The following is a 15520-nucleotide window of genomic DNA, read 5'->3' as shown; positions in this document are numbered from 1 at the left end:
TGACAGAGAGATAGAGAGCACAAGTAGACAGAGTGGCAGGCATAGGGAGAGGGAGAAGCAGGCTCTCCGCTGAGCAGGGAGCTGGATGTGGGGTTTGATCCCAAGACCCCAGGATCATGACCTGAGCCGAAGGCAGCCGCTTAACCGACTGAGCCACCCAGGCGCCCCTGACACAGAGAATTTTTAAGGATCAGCTATGGACATGAGAAAATGGTCTCAAGCAACGGAAAATCTGAGATGCAGAAAGACATGCTAAGCTTGCCTGCATTTCATTAAGGTTTCAAGAGCAAGTGGGCTCGTGGGTACTGCCATAGGAATTAATTATTAATGTGTCATTTGTCACTGATTCCCAAAATTATATTCAATATTTATAAAATGTTTTCAGTCCCTTCTATAAAAGATACATACAGATTCCAAATATCATGGTTTAATAAAAGATCCCAAGTGTTATGGTTTAATAAGACAATCTCAAAAGTAATGATAAATTTCATCAGAAAAGTCAATATTTGTAATTGGTAATTCTATTATAAAATGTTTTGTTGGTATGCAGAGGCAATATTGATAAAAATAACCTCTAATTTTATACTATAATACAAAGGATTTTTTTAATTTAGTAAGGTATAGTGATCTATAGAATATACAGGGAAAATATGAAACATTTAAAATCTTCTGTATTTGTCTTATAAGTTATGAAATATCATTATGATGTTATATATAATCTTGTGTTTTGTCTATAATTGTACCTTCATAAATATATTTTCCATAAATAAAGTTTCTTCAGCATACTGTAAATACTATATAAATAACAACCAAATTATTTTAAAAAAAGATATGGTAAGCCAAGATATGATAAATATATGGGTAAATCTAAATAAAAACTGATTGATTAAATAATATAGTAATGATAATGTCTAATTTGTGGGGTAAAGGGAAGAACGAAAATACTGGATTTAAATGGCATATGAATTTGGGATGTTGTTGCTTAAAGTATTTTATGATCTTTATATTGTTTTGGAAGAGGATAAAGATACTAACTTTAGATAGTTAGATAGATACTTTAGTTAGATAGGTACTAACTTTAAGATAGCCATCAAAAAATAGACAAGAAGGGATGTCTGGGTGGCTCAATCAGTTAAGTGTCTGCCTTCAGCTCAGGTCATGATCCCAGGGTCCTGGGATAGAGTCCTGCATTGGGCTCCTTGCTCAGCAGGGAGCCTGCTTCTCCCTCTCCCTCTGCCTGCCAATTCCCCTGCTTATGCTCTCTCTTTCTCTCTCTCGGATAAATAAATAAATAAATAAATAAATAAATAAATAAATAAATAAAAATATTTTTAAAAAATAGACAAGCAGAGGGAAAAGGAGTGAGAAATAAAAGGAAGTTACAGAAGAAGTGGGAAACATAGAAATGGATCTGAACACACCAGTAATTACTGTATAATTGTTGATTAAACTCTTCTCTTAAAATAATTTTCAGACTGGATAAAATAATCAAAATGCAGCCAGATACTGCTTACAAAGACGTACATAAAAACACAAGAATAAATAATGTTAAGTGAAAAAAGCAAGTCGTAGAAAAAAATTTACAGTATGATTCTACTCATACAAATTTCAAAAACAGGCAAAACTCAACAATCTTATTTAGGGATCACAAATAAGAGGTAAACTTTAAATAAAACAAAGGAATGAGTATGGTACAATTCAGGACAGTGGTTACCTCTGGGGAGAGAAAAAGAGTGAGGTGATGGGGCTACGCATGGAGTTTCTAAGGCTCTGGGAATGCTCTATTTCTTAAGTGAAAGATAAAAATAAAGGTAGTCTTGTGACAAAATATATAGAAGCAAGAACTCAGCCTTCAGAGCTCCTGACAGCATGGCCCAGGCAACCACATCAGGAAGCAGAGGTTCTCAGTGAAAGCGCTTGCACAGAAAGTGCTATCTCATCTGGTCTGTTCCTTCTGCCATAGCCTCAGGTTGTCTTCACTTTCGAGGACAAACTAGTGACCACTACCCAGGCACACTGGCTATTTGATGGCCTCAGGTGCTCTCAGGTGAGGTGAAGGAAGCTTGTGAGTCACTGTTTTGGAACATCTGTCCCTTGGCTTTATGCTGTGCTAGCTTCTAGAGAATCTTTTAGCTCCCAAATGGTGGTGGAAGAAATGGGCTGGTCTGCCTTCAGTAGACGGTCCAGCACTTTCCCTCTTTCCAATGTCTTAAAATAATGTAGGTTTTTATTTTTCTCTTTTACAGTCTTGCAGAGGGTGTGATCATAAGATCACACAATCAAATGTTCTCATCTTGACTACTGGACAGACCAACTCTCTCATTTAAGAGATTCTTCATTTTGAGATGTCAGTATTGTATCTTTCACCAAAGGCTGTTTTCTCAAACATTAGTTGTCCTAGAACATTTTTTTCTCATACTTCTCACACTCACATGGCTAACTAATTAAAACATAGATTGTTGAGCTCTAATGTTGATTCAGTAGATTAATGGTTGGGCCTGAGAATCTGCCTTTCTTGCAAGCTCACAGATAATGCTGATTCTGCTGGTTTGTGGATGAGTTTGAGAACCACTGACCTCAAATGTCTTATCCTCTCAAGGTACTTCTGAAGATCTCTCCTCCCATTCTCTGACTGAACACCACACAGAGAATCCCTCATCTGAGGAGCACATTTACTGCCTCAGCATCCTCTGCAGAGCTGCCTTCACCTCCTGGTTCTGGAGGCTGTAGATGAGGGGGTTCAGCAAGGATGTGATCACACTGTACTGAATGGAGATCACCCGCTCCAACACTGAGCCTGAGGCAGGGCTGATGTACCTGAATAGAGCTGTCCCATAGAACAAGAGCACCACAGTGAGGTGGGAGGAGCAGGTAGAGAAGGCTTTGGCTTGGCCCTCAGAGGAGCGGATGTTCAGAATGGCAGAAATGATTCTGGAGTAAGAGAAGAGGATCAGGGTAAGTGTCAGCAGTCCCAGAAATGCACTGGACCCTGACAGAAGGAATTTGTTGGCAGTGGGATCAGTACATGACAGAGGGGAGAGTGAGGGAAGCTCACAGCAGAAGTGGGAGATAATGTTGGACCCACAGAAATGTAATGTGTGGATGAAAAGATTATTTACTAGGGAGTAGAGAAACCCCATCACCCATGCTGCACTAACCATTACCATGCAGAGAGGCCTGTTCATGACCATGGTGTAGAGCAGGGGGTGGCAGACAACAGCATAGCTGTCATAGGCCGTGGCAGAGAGAAGACTGGCTTCAGCACACCCAGAGAGAAGAAAAAAGAAACTCTGGGTGATGCAGCCCCACACCAAGATGCTTTCCTCTGAGATAGGAAGTTCTGTAGCATTTGGGGCATAGTAACTGAAGAGAAGCAGATATCTAGGAAGGACAGATGTCCAAGGAAAGAATACATGGAGATGTGGAGGTGAGAATCCCCTCTGATCACCAGGATCATCACCAGATTCCCCATCAGGGTCAGGAGGTAAATCCCCAGGAACAGCACAAAGAGCAGAGTCTGGATGTGGCAGTCAGCAGACAGCCCAAGGAGGATGAACTCAGTGAAGAAAGTGAAGTTGTTCATGGTTGTTTATAAATTCCATCCCTAGAAAGAAATCAACTGTTTTACAGAATCTGAGTAGTTTCTAGTAATCAGAATATCATTCCCACACCCTAAAACTTTTCAGGAAATACTCCTTTCAGCTTAAAAATAGAAAAGTAAACAAGTTGAGTATTTTCAGTTGTGACTGCTATGGGTTGAACTGTATCCCTTCCTCTCCAAAAATATGTTGGAAGTCCTAATCCCCAGTACCTCACAATGTGATCTTACTTGGAACTAAGATAATTGCAGATGTGGTAAATTAAGATTAGCTCATACTGGAATGGGCTCTTAATCCAATAGGACTGGTGTCCTTATAAGAAAGAGGAGAGCTCCATGTGAAAACAGACACACAGAGACAGCCATGTGACAAAACAGGCAGAGATTGGAGTGATGCAGCTGCAAGCCAAGGAATGCCAATGATTGACAGCCACCACCATAAACAAGGCAAGGAAAGATTCTTCCATACAAGTTTCAGGAGGAAGCGGCCCTACTGACACCTTGATTTCAGACTAACAGTCTCTAGAACTGTGAGACAATAAATTTCTATTTTTTTTTTAATTTTTATTTATTTATTTTTTAATTTTATTATGTTATGTTAGTCACCATACAATACATCATTAGTTTTTGATGTGGTGATCCACGATCCATTGTTTTCGTATAACACCCAGTGCTCCATGCAGTACGTGCCTTCCTTAATACCCATCACCGGGCTAACCAATCACCCCCTTCCCCCTCCCCTCCAAAACCCTGTTTGTTTCTCAGAGTCCATAGTCTCTCATGGTTCATCTCTCCCTCCAATTCCCCGCCCCCATTTTTCCCTTCCTTCTCCTAATGTCCTCCATGCTATTCCTTACGTTCCACAAATAAGTGAAACCATATGATAATTGACTTTCTCTGCTTGACTTATTTCACTTAGCATAATCTCCTCCAGTCCCATCCATGTTGATGTAAAAGTTGGGTATTCAGCCTTTCTGATGGCTGAGGAATATTCCATTGTATATATGGACCACATCTTCTTTATCCATTCATCTGTTGAAGGGCATCTCGGCTCTTTCCACAGTTTGGCTATTGCGGACATTGCTGCTATGAACATTGGGGTGCATATGGCCCTTCTTTTCACTACATCTGTGTCTTTGGGATAAATACCCAGGAGTGCAATTGCTGGGTCATAGGGTAGCTCTATTTTTAAATTTTTGAGGCACCTTCACACTGTTTTCCAAAGTGGCTGTACCAACTTGCATTCCCACCAACAGTGTAAGAGGGTTCCCCTTTCTCCACAACCTCTCCAACATTTGTTGTTTCTTTCCCTGTCCATTTGTGCCATTCTAACTGGTGTAAGGTGGTATCTCATTGTGGTTTTGATTTGGATTTCCCTGATGGCTAATGATGATGAACATTTTTTCATGTGTCTGTTAGCCATTTGTATGTTTTCTTCAGAGAAGTGTCTGTTCATATCTTCTGCCCACTTTTTGATTTGATTATTTGTTTTTTGGGTGTTGAGTTTGAGAAGTTCTTTATACATCTTGCATACCAGCCCTTTATCTGTAGTGTCATTTGCAAATATCTTCTCCCATTCTGTGGGTTGCCTCTTTGTTTTGTTGACTGTTTCCTTTGCTGTGCAGAAGCTTTTTATCTTGATGAAGTCCCAAAAGTTCATTTTTGCTTTTGTTTCACTAGCTTTTGGAGATGTATCTTGAAAGAAGTTGCTGTGGCTGATGTCAAAGAGGTTACTGCCTATGTTCTCCTCTAGGATTTGGATGGATTCCTGTCTCACATTGAGGTCATTCATCCACTTTGAGTTTATCTCTGTGAATGGTGTTAGAGAATGGTTGAGTTTCATTCTTCTGCATGTGGCTGTCCAATTTTCCCAGCACCATTTATTGAAGAGACTGTCTTTTTTCCATTGCATGTTTTTTCCTGCTTTGTCAAAGATTATTTGACCATAGAGTTGAGGGTCCGTATCTGGATTCTCTATTCTGTTCCATTGGTCTATATGTCTGTTTTTGTGCCAGTACCATGCTGTCTTGGTGATCACAGCTTTGTAATATAGCTTGAAATCGGGCAACATGATGCCCCCAGCTCTGTTTTTCTTTTTCAACATCTCCTTGGCGAATGATTCGGGGTCTTTTCTGATTCCATACAAATTCTAGGGTTGTTTGTTCCAGCACTTTGAAAAATGTCATTGGAATTTTGATCGGGATGGCATTGAAGGTATAGATTGCTCTGGGTAGCACAGACATTTTAACAATGTTTATTCTTCTGATCCATGAGCATGGACTATTTTTCCATCTTTTTGTGTCTTCTTCAATTTCTTTCATGAGTGTTCTGTAGTTCCTAGAGTATAGATCCTTTACCTCTTTGGTTAGGTTGATTCTGAGGTATCTTATGGTTTTTGGTGCTATTTTAAATGGAATCATTTCTCTAATTTCTCCTTCTACAGTTGCATTGTTAGTGTATAAGAAAGCAACTGATTTCTGTGCATTGATTTTGTATCCTGCCACATTACTGAATTGCGTATGAGTTCTAGTAATTTGGATATGGATTCCAAAATCCTCAACAAAATCCTAACTACACATACATTAAAAGGATCATCCACCACGACCAAGTGGGATTTATCCCCGGGATGCAAGAGTGGTTCAACATTCGCAAATCAATCAATGTGATAGAACACATTAATAAGAGGAGAGAGAAGAATCATATGGTCCTCTCAATTGATGCAGAAAAAGCATTTGACAAAATACAGCATCCTTTCCTGATTAAAACTCTTCAGAGTATAGGGATAGAGGGAACATTCCTCAAGTTCATAAAATCCATCTATGAAAAACCCACAGCGAATATCATCCTCAATGGGGAAAAGCTGAGAGCCTTTCCCTTAAGATCAGGAACACGACAAGGATGCCCACTCTCACCACTTTTGTTCACCATAGTACTAGAAGTCCTAGCAACAGCAATCAGACAACAAAAAGAAATAAAATGTATTTAAATTGGCAAAGAAGTCAAAACTCTCTCTTTTCGCAGATGACATGATACTTTATGTGGAAAACCCAAAAGACATTTTTAAAATTTAAATTCAATTAATTAACATGTAATGTATTATTGGTTTTAGAGGTAAAAGTGTAATTCATCAGTCTTATATAATACCCAGTGCTCATTATGTCACATGCCCTCCTTAATGTCCATCACCCAGTTACCCCAACTCCCCACTCCCTCCCCTCTAGCAACCCTCAGTTTGTTTCCTATGATTAAGAGTCTTTCTGGTTGGTCTCCCTCTCTGATTTTGTCTTGTTTTATTTTTTTCCTCTCTTCCCCTATGATCCTCTATTTTGTTTCTTAAATTCCACCTATCAGTGAGATTATATGGTAAATCTCTTTCTCTGACTGTCTTACTTTGCTTAGCATAATACCCTCTAGTTCCATCCACATCATTGCAAATGGCAAGATTTCATTTGCTGATGGCCAGTCAGGTGCAGCTGTGGGGGTACTTTTCAGTGGCTTGAAAGTTTGGTACTCTAAAATCTCAAATTCTACTAGGTATCACTATTGAACTCTTGACCAATTCCCTAATTTCACACATGCAGTCCAATATGATAGTTAATTCTAATAGGGTTGTAATTCAGCAAGCTAGAGAATGAACTTCTAAGTTTGGCTTTAGATCATCTCTAAGCCATAAGTAAGGTAAGAATTTCCAGATTTGAATTTTCTTGCTTGAAACTATCCTTGAGTATTAATATTCTTATCCCCACCATCCAGTATGAGAGCAGCAGCTTCTTAATCATTATAACATCATTATCAATGGGTGCATAATTTGAGGTGATCAGGGTGGTAAGTACACTTGCCATTGAATACACTGAATATATAAATAGATTTCCTGTCTTTTGCACCTCCTTATATACTAATTTTAAAAGCCCATACATTTTACTGGGGGTCAAGTGAAGAACATAATTTACTTTTTAGTGCTAATTTGAATACCAGTTTGGATTCTTTGGTTCCAACCAACATAATTTTAATTTGATTCACACTAGTATAAGTATTTTACTCTCATTTCCTTTAATACAGATTAGTTTTATTTTTTTTATTACATTCAATTAGCCAATATATAATACATCATTAGTTTTTGATGTAGTGTTCAATGATTCATTAGTTGCATATAATACCCAGTGCTCATCACATGTGCCCTCCTTAATATATAGAATTTAAAGAAAATTTAATGAAAAAATTTCAGCCCAAGATAATCAGTCAAGTTATAACCCTAGTGTGCTGTTGGAGGAAACGCCTACTTGCATTTGATCAGAGAAGCTGTTCTCCTGGAACAGGATAATATCCTGCTCACATATCCCATGCCCAGTTTAATCCAGACTCTGCTCCTGTCAATGTCACAACCAGCTTGGAAGTCCATGTGCTAACCCAACCCACATTTTCAGACTCTAAAACTTGCCCATGTTCGCCTGCTTTGTTCTGACACACATGACTTGTAACCTCAGACTCAGGATAAACTACTGTTTAATTCTTTTTTTTTTTTTATGTTATGTTAATCACCGTACATTACATCATTAGTTTTTTTTTATTTTTTTATTTTGTTATTGTTACGTTAATCACCATACATTACATCATTAGTTTTTGATGTAGTGTTCCGTGATTCATTGTTTATGCATAACACCCAGTGCTCCAAGCAGAATGTGCCCTCTTTAATACCCATCACCAGGTTAACCCATCCTCCCACTCCCCTCCCCTCTAGAACCCTCAATTTGTTTTTCAGAGTCCACCGTCTCTCATGGTTCATCTCCCCCTCTGATTCCCCCCCTTCATTCTTCCCCTCCTGTTATCTTCTTTTTTTTTTTAACATATAATGTATTGTTTCAGAGGTACAGATCTGTGATTCATCAGTCTTACACAATTCACAGTGCTCACCATAGCACATACCCTCCCCAATGTCTATCACTCAGCCACCCCATCCCTCCCACCACTCCAGCAACCCTCAGTTTGTTTCCTGAGATTAAGAATTCCTCATATCAGTGAGGTCATATGATACATGCCTTTCTCTGATTGACTTATTTCACTCAGCATAACACTCTCCAGTTCCATCCACGTTGTTGCAAATGGCAAGATTTCATTCCTTTTGATGGCTGCATAATATTCCATTGTATATATATACCACATCTTCTTTATCCATTTATCTGTCAATGGACATCTTGTAGAGCCTCCATTTTTGATTGCACCTCATTAATAACCTTTTTTATTTCAACTTGGTTAGATTTTAGTTCTTTTACTTCTCCAGAAAGGGTTTCTCTAATATCTTTCATGTTTTTATCAAGCCCAGCTAGTATCTTTAAAATCGTCATTCTGAACCTAGTTCCGACATCTTACTAATGTCCATATTGATTAGGTCCATGGCAGTCGGTATTGCCTCTTGTTCTTTTTTTTGCAGTGATTTTTTCCATCTTGTCATTTTGTCCAGAGGAGAATAGATGAATGAGAGAACAAAATGCTAACAGGGTAACAACGACCCCAGAAAAATATACACTAAACAAATCAGAAAAGACCTTCCAGAAAGTGGTCGCTTTTCTGTTCAGAGAGTTGCTGCTATTCTTTTCTTCAATCTCCTGTTGAGTTTGTAGGTGTTCAGAATGGTTTGATCCCTATCTAGCTGAATTCCTGGGACCAGATGAAATTTAGGTCTCCTACTCCTCCGCCATCTTGCTCCTCCCCCCACTACTGTTTAATTCTGTCCAAGTCCATCCCCCCCTGGACTTTCCTTCTAACTCAAGACAACTAACCATATTCAGTTGATCAAAGACTGGTCTCTCTTCCCTTGATGTTAACCAAGCACTGGATGACTAAGTTCAATTACCTATCTGAATAACCAGTAACACCAAGTGGTGGCAGCTATACTTTGAGATCCACTGACAAATTATTCATATCCAGGGAAAATAATTCAGCTTTTTCAGGTAGTATTGAGAATCCTGTATTAGGGCAGATTTGGGAAGAATTCTATTGAAAATTTGTAGTGAAATATATGTTGGCATAAGAAATGATGAATTATGTATATTATTTTTCCAATATATGCATATTTATTTTCAGTTATTTGAGGATTGGGTTATGAAAATAATGGCTAAATTTTTCATATTTCACTCATTAATTTAGATCTGATCACAGTGTCCATTTGGGCTCTTGCTGTCCAGATCACCGCATCATCTCCAAAGGATATGGACAAAGCAGTAGGTAGAGAATTGAAGCAGGAAATCCTTTATGTCAGGCAAAAGGCCCATGATACCCAGGGTGTAGAAGGAAAGGGACTAGCATGCTTCTGTGACATGATTTTAGGGCAATAAAAAGAAAAACCCCTTTCCTATCTTCAACCTCCAAATACTCCCGACTTATTAACTGCAAAAGATTTTATGAATTATGGGATAAAGTTTAACCTTGAAACAAGTGAAGATGGGATAAGCTTGCATAGTGTATTTGCACACATAAAATACAATGACAGGAAGAAAAGTTGCCATCAGGGGCTTGACCTGCACAGAAGTGGAGCATCAGATTTCTTTTAAGGGTATTTGTAAAGTGTCAGAGGGATTTCCTCAAAATAAGTAAATAAGTAAAATAATAAAAACAAACCTTTTTACTGTGGTTGATGACCAAAATGTTACCATTAGTGATTTCTTTCTTCTGCTGTTTCTATTTTTTTTTTTTAAAGATTTTTTATTTATTTATTTGAGAGAGAGAGAATGAGAGAGAGCAAGCACATGAGAGGGGGGAGGGTCAGAGGGAGAAGCAGACTCCCTGTCGAGCAGGGAGCCCGATGCGGGACTCGATCCAGGGACTCCAGGATCATGACCTGAGCCGAAGGCAGTCGCTTAACCAACTGAGCCACCCAGGCGCCCTCTTCTGCTGTTTCTAAACATAAAATATCAACTTTGGAAAACAAGACACAGTAGTTTTGTTGACAGATAGTAACATCATTAGAGGGAGAGAGTTAATTGGATCCCATCCAAAGGAAAAATAGCTAAAGACTGGTCAGTGCAGAATGAAATATGAAATGACTTTATTTCACAATGTTGATCAGAAAGTATTAGCAGAGAACATTAATAAATGTATGAATGAATAGGAAGCAGAAGGAGAAAGTGGTCCCATATTTTATTGATTTTGAAAGACAAGGTTGGCTACAAAGGAGCCTAAAGCCCTGGGTTTATGAAGAGGCACTTCGAATGAAAAAAAAAAAAAAAAAAAAAAACTAAAACCAGAATTAAGTGTGTATTGGAGATAAGCATCACTTAGTTCATCATTTTTGCCCAGATTGTGCCTCAATCCTGCCCTACATGTCTCAGGGATGGGCCACCTAAAGATTATTGTAACTGCAAATAAAGTAATTCTCTGAAGCTCAGAAGTCATTGATGAGGAGACAGTTTAAGCCATGAAGAGCGGGAAATATGCTCCTAATGTCCTACATTTGATTGAATTAGCTTATACATAAAGAGCTGGAAGCAGGATTTCTGATCTATTTTAATTGTTAATGTATCCCAGGAAGAGGAAGAAGAAGGGTATTTCAGAGGAGTAGACTAGCGTGTGGTAGGGAAGAGATAATATGAGGCCATATTGCAGAAGAGCTGTCTCTAGACCTGGAGATAGTGTCTAGACTTGAGAACAGTGAGAACATGACAGGATTCAAGGGGAAGCTAAGCCTCTTAGAAAGAAAGAAGAGAGGAAGGGAGTGAAGGGGAAAAGGAAGCACCTCAAGGAGTAGGTTAGGAGGAGACAAAATCATCAGAGGATTCAGAGGAACATTTTCATGCTCTTGAATTCTCTTAGTGGAGAAAGTACCCTGGAGTTTTGAGTCAATAGGTGAAAGGATCAGGGATCAGGTGATACTCATTAAAAGAAGATGTACCACAACTTCCCAACTCTGGGAATTGACATTTTCACATGTTTTCCTTGTAACTCTAAATATTTTGCTGATAGCATTATCTGAACAAAGGACTATGATGCCCCACCAATCAAAAGACCAGTTGGTTTAGGCTGAACTAAGGAACCCAGGGGACTGGCTCAATAATCTATATTCCTAGGAGTTACAGCTTGAAGCTACAGTCTAGACTAAGTGGTTAAGAAGCTTGAACTTTTAAGAAGACATTAGGGATTTTCTCACGTGTGACCTTTGCAACTTGTAAACTGAAGCAATCAACTTCAATTCCTACATGTGCTTTCCTGCTAGTCTGCTGGGAACTGAAGAGAGGTAGGGTTGGAAAAGAGAATTTAGAATCTTTTCCTTCAGGAACACACAGGTCATATGGACCCTCAGAGAATTCGCTTGGGGTCAGAAAAGGGAATCACAACTAACCTCCAGATTATCCTTTCATGTGTGTGTGAGATTATTTTACTTATTCAACTGGGTTTAACATTAATCAATATTAACATTAATCAAGTGAGGTAATTTTTTAACATTTTAAAATAACTCTAATACTAATTTGTATCTTATCATAGAACAAATAGATGGTCATGGTAAAGTATATAAGCAGAACATAAGTTTCAGTAGCTTTCCTGTGATCTCTCCTATTCTTATGTTACCTCAAAGATCAGGGAGCCAGAGGGGAGAAGTTGTTAAAGATATTTGATCTAATTGTACCTGGTAACTAGGGAAGTATCCATAGGAATCAGTATGGTGTTGGCTATATATGTCTGTGTCTGTGTGTGTATAAAACAAATTTTATATATATAGATATGTATGTGTACACACACACACATATATATAATTTAGTTTTCAAAAAAATATTTTAATTATAAAATAAAAATAAGAATAATTATATATAGGAGGATGGAGAAAACAAACAGGATGGGTAAAACAGGGAAGAAAGTGATGTTGTTTTTAATGTAATTTGTTATATAGTATTGACTTCTGAATAATCTATTTGACCAAATAAAAAAGATTAAATTCTTTAATCTTTAATCTAGATTTTAAAAAGATTAAAAAATAAATTCAAAATTCTAAAAAACAAAACTAAAACAAATGAGCCTAGCTATATATCAAAGAAGTAATATAATCACCATAGAAAAGAATTATTTCAACTGATCTTAGATTATAGGATTTTGAGTGGGCTGCTTCCGTGAGACACTTCATTCAGTAGTCTTATTGTTAGTAATAATATTGATATTGTTTTTTGAAATTATTATAGGTATATTTGAAAGATAAAGCAAATTATTATGCAAATAAGTTTAGAAATATTTATTCAGCACAAGAGCAAAGAAAATATAGAATCAAAGAAGTAAGAATTTGCAATCTTAAATTTGAATTTGAAATATTTATGAACTTGTTACCTTTTTTTCTGCTTTCAATGGCTCTGTCTATTGAAAAAGCCTGGGAGTATTGATAAAGTAGTAATGATCACCTATGGTATCCTGAGTTTGGCTTCTAAATACCATTAAAGGAACCAGAATTCCTTAGGAAAATGGCTGATTACAAGTTTAGGGCTTAAAAAAAATCTGGGATTTTTTTGCGCCGGAAAGTAAGGAAAGCATCAAAACCTATTGTGCTCATCAAAAGGACACAGCAATAAGCCCACAGGCCAAGAATGGAATATTTTAGTAAAAAATAATTAATACATTGAATATATAAAAGACATGATTTAATGACAATGCATAATTATTCAACCAATCAATTGATAAAGGACAGAAAGAAAAATCTCAGTTGGACATCAATAGAGGTGTACTAATTAAAGGGAAAAAATAAAGTAGTTGTCATGACTTCTAATATGAATTATATTTCAGGGTAATCAAATAAACACTAATTCATATGAGAACTTAATTTTATTCAGATGAATTCCAGCTAATAAATGCCTAAGGAAAAGAAAATAAGAGAATTACCAGTTTGAAACTTCTAATAAAATAAGTACTTCAGCCAATTGTCATCAGTGGTTCGTAAATATCTTTAAGTAAAAGAAGTTTGGAGAACTCTACAGTGAAGGGATACAAGTGTAATCACCTGGACCCGCTGATCAATCTTGTCATAAAAAAAGTGGGACAACCATACATCATTCTTCTCTTGACGTAATGCAACATGAAGATCACAACCCCACTTACAAAGATTTTCAGAAAGGGCTCAAGTCAAAATTTGGGATCAATGGACAAGGTAAATAACACAACTAGGAAGACAATTGGCTAAGTCCAGAGTGTAGATATTCCACAGGAATACTGTATGAATTTCTTCAACAACTCAATGGCAGTCACAATTTTCAGATATGCTCAGGATATCCTGCCTTGGCAGTAGAGTAAGGTTGTTGTAGCATACATGACAGCCCTGGTTCTCCTTTTGGGTAGGATGATCTCCTGAATCCATCATTTTTTCTAGCATTTAGCTCTGCTCTCAGGAGTATTCCTTGTCCATTACCCTGCATGGCCACATCTGAGATGAGCAATGGAGAATATGTCCTTCTTAACATCTTCATAGCTTTCACTGCCTGCTTTTTATTGGGCTTCAACATGTAGAATTTTCTTTAGGGATTGATCAAACACTGGTTTTTGCAGGGCAGGCTTCTAGTCAGTTCTCTGTGTAGGTAATCATAGCCTTAAATCTTGAATAGCCTTCATTTTTAAGTCTGAAGACCCTATTATCTTTTTTTTTTTTAAGATTTATTTATTTGAGAGAGAGAGAACATGAGCAGGCAGAGGGAGAGGAAGAGAATCTCAAACAGACTCCATGCTGAGCATGCTCTGCACTCCCCTCACCCCTATTTAATTGGGACACTTTGAGGCTATCTGAATCAATGGATTTCAGTGAGAAACTAACACTCAAAACCTTGCTTTGCCAGTATGTTTTTGCCTTTTGGTGTAAAAGGAATTTAGTCTTATCTCCTATTATGGCCTTTCATCAAAGCCAGTGCTTATAAGTGTATCAGTTTCAGATACAGAAGCAATCAACATTGCTGTAACTTAGAGTTACAGAACTAAGTTACAGAACTCTCAGTTAATATATATTGTTAACTGTAGGCAAAAATTAACTCGGCAGACTGTATTTCTTTCCATTTCTGCTTGTGGGCAGGAATTCTAGCCATAATTTATCTCTCATACGACTTTGCTAAAATAAAAAGAAGGCAGTCAACATCCACCAATATCCTGTATTTTTACTATCATTTCCTCTAATATTATGTTGTCAGTAAGCACATGTGTTGCCTTTCAGGGTACCATGTATGAAACTTTGATCAAATAATTTATTATAACTTAACTAGGGTGTTGGATTTTCTAGTATTCAGGGTTTTGTTTTTTTTTTAAGTAGGCTCCACACCCAGCATGGAGCCCAACACAGGGCTTGAACTCACAACCCTGAGATCAAGACCTGAGCTGAGATCAAGGGTTGGACACGTAACCAACTGAGCTACCTAGGTGCCCCTAGTATTCAGTTTCTAAATCCCTACTGCCTGTTGCTTGACTGCTTGCACCAAACCCCGCATGTTATAGGTTTTGTTTCTCCACTTCCTGGAATCACATTCTATATTCTTTAGGATAGCATTTATTTATAAGTATCTGAGACCAAAATGATAATAGCTTAAGAAACACAGAATTTTATTTTTGTCATGTAAAAGTCTGTAGGTATTCAGGGTTGCTATTATGGCTTTATTTCCCAAAGTCTTCAGCATCCCAGCAACTTATATTTGAGTGGCTTCCATTCCCAAAGTCATGTGGTAGACAACATGAGTATCCCAGCTCCTGCATTATAAATGCAGTCAAACAAGCAATAAGAAGAAAGGGATAAGAAAGAAGTGGAAAAACGCAAGAGACAGTACTCTTTCAAGAATGACTCCTTAAAACTTTCACATTATACCTCACTGGTCTGAGTTTAATCATGTGGTCACACATGGCTGCAAGAAAGACTGGTTAAAGAATTATTCTGCATATACATGTGCTTGGATAAAGAACTGTAATAATAGATATTTGGTG

General features: G+C 37.6%; 1 pseudogene; it reads right to left on the bottom strand.

Annotated features, from left to right (window-relative positions):
- Nucleotides 1–2672: 2672 nt before the first annotated feature.
- On the bottom strand, nt 2673–3583 carry LOC116642628 (annotated as a pseudogene).
- Nucleotides 3584–15520: the final 11937 nt, after the last annotated feature.

This window comes from Phoca vitulina, unplaced genomic scaffold (assembly GCF_004348235.1).
Source record: "Phoca vitulina isolate PV1807 unplaced genomic scaffold, GSC_HSeal_1.0 scaffold23, whole genome shotgun sequence".
Taxonomy (NCBI): domain Eukaryota; kingdom Metazoa; phylum Chordata; class Mammalia; order Carnivora; family Phocidae; genus Phoca; species Phoca vitulina.
The sequence above is the reverse complement of the archived record's forward strand: the minus strand, read 5'-3'. Positions and strand labels throughout refer to the sequence as shown.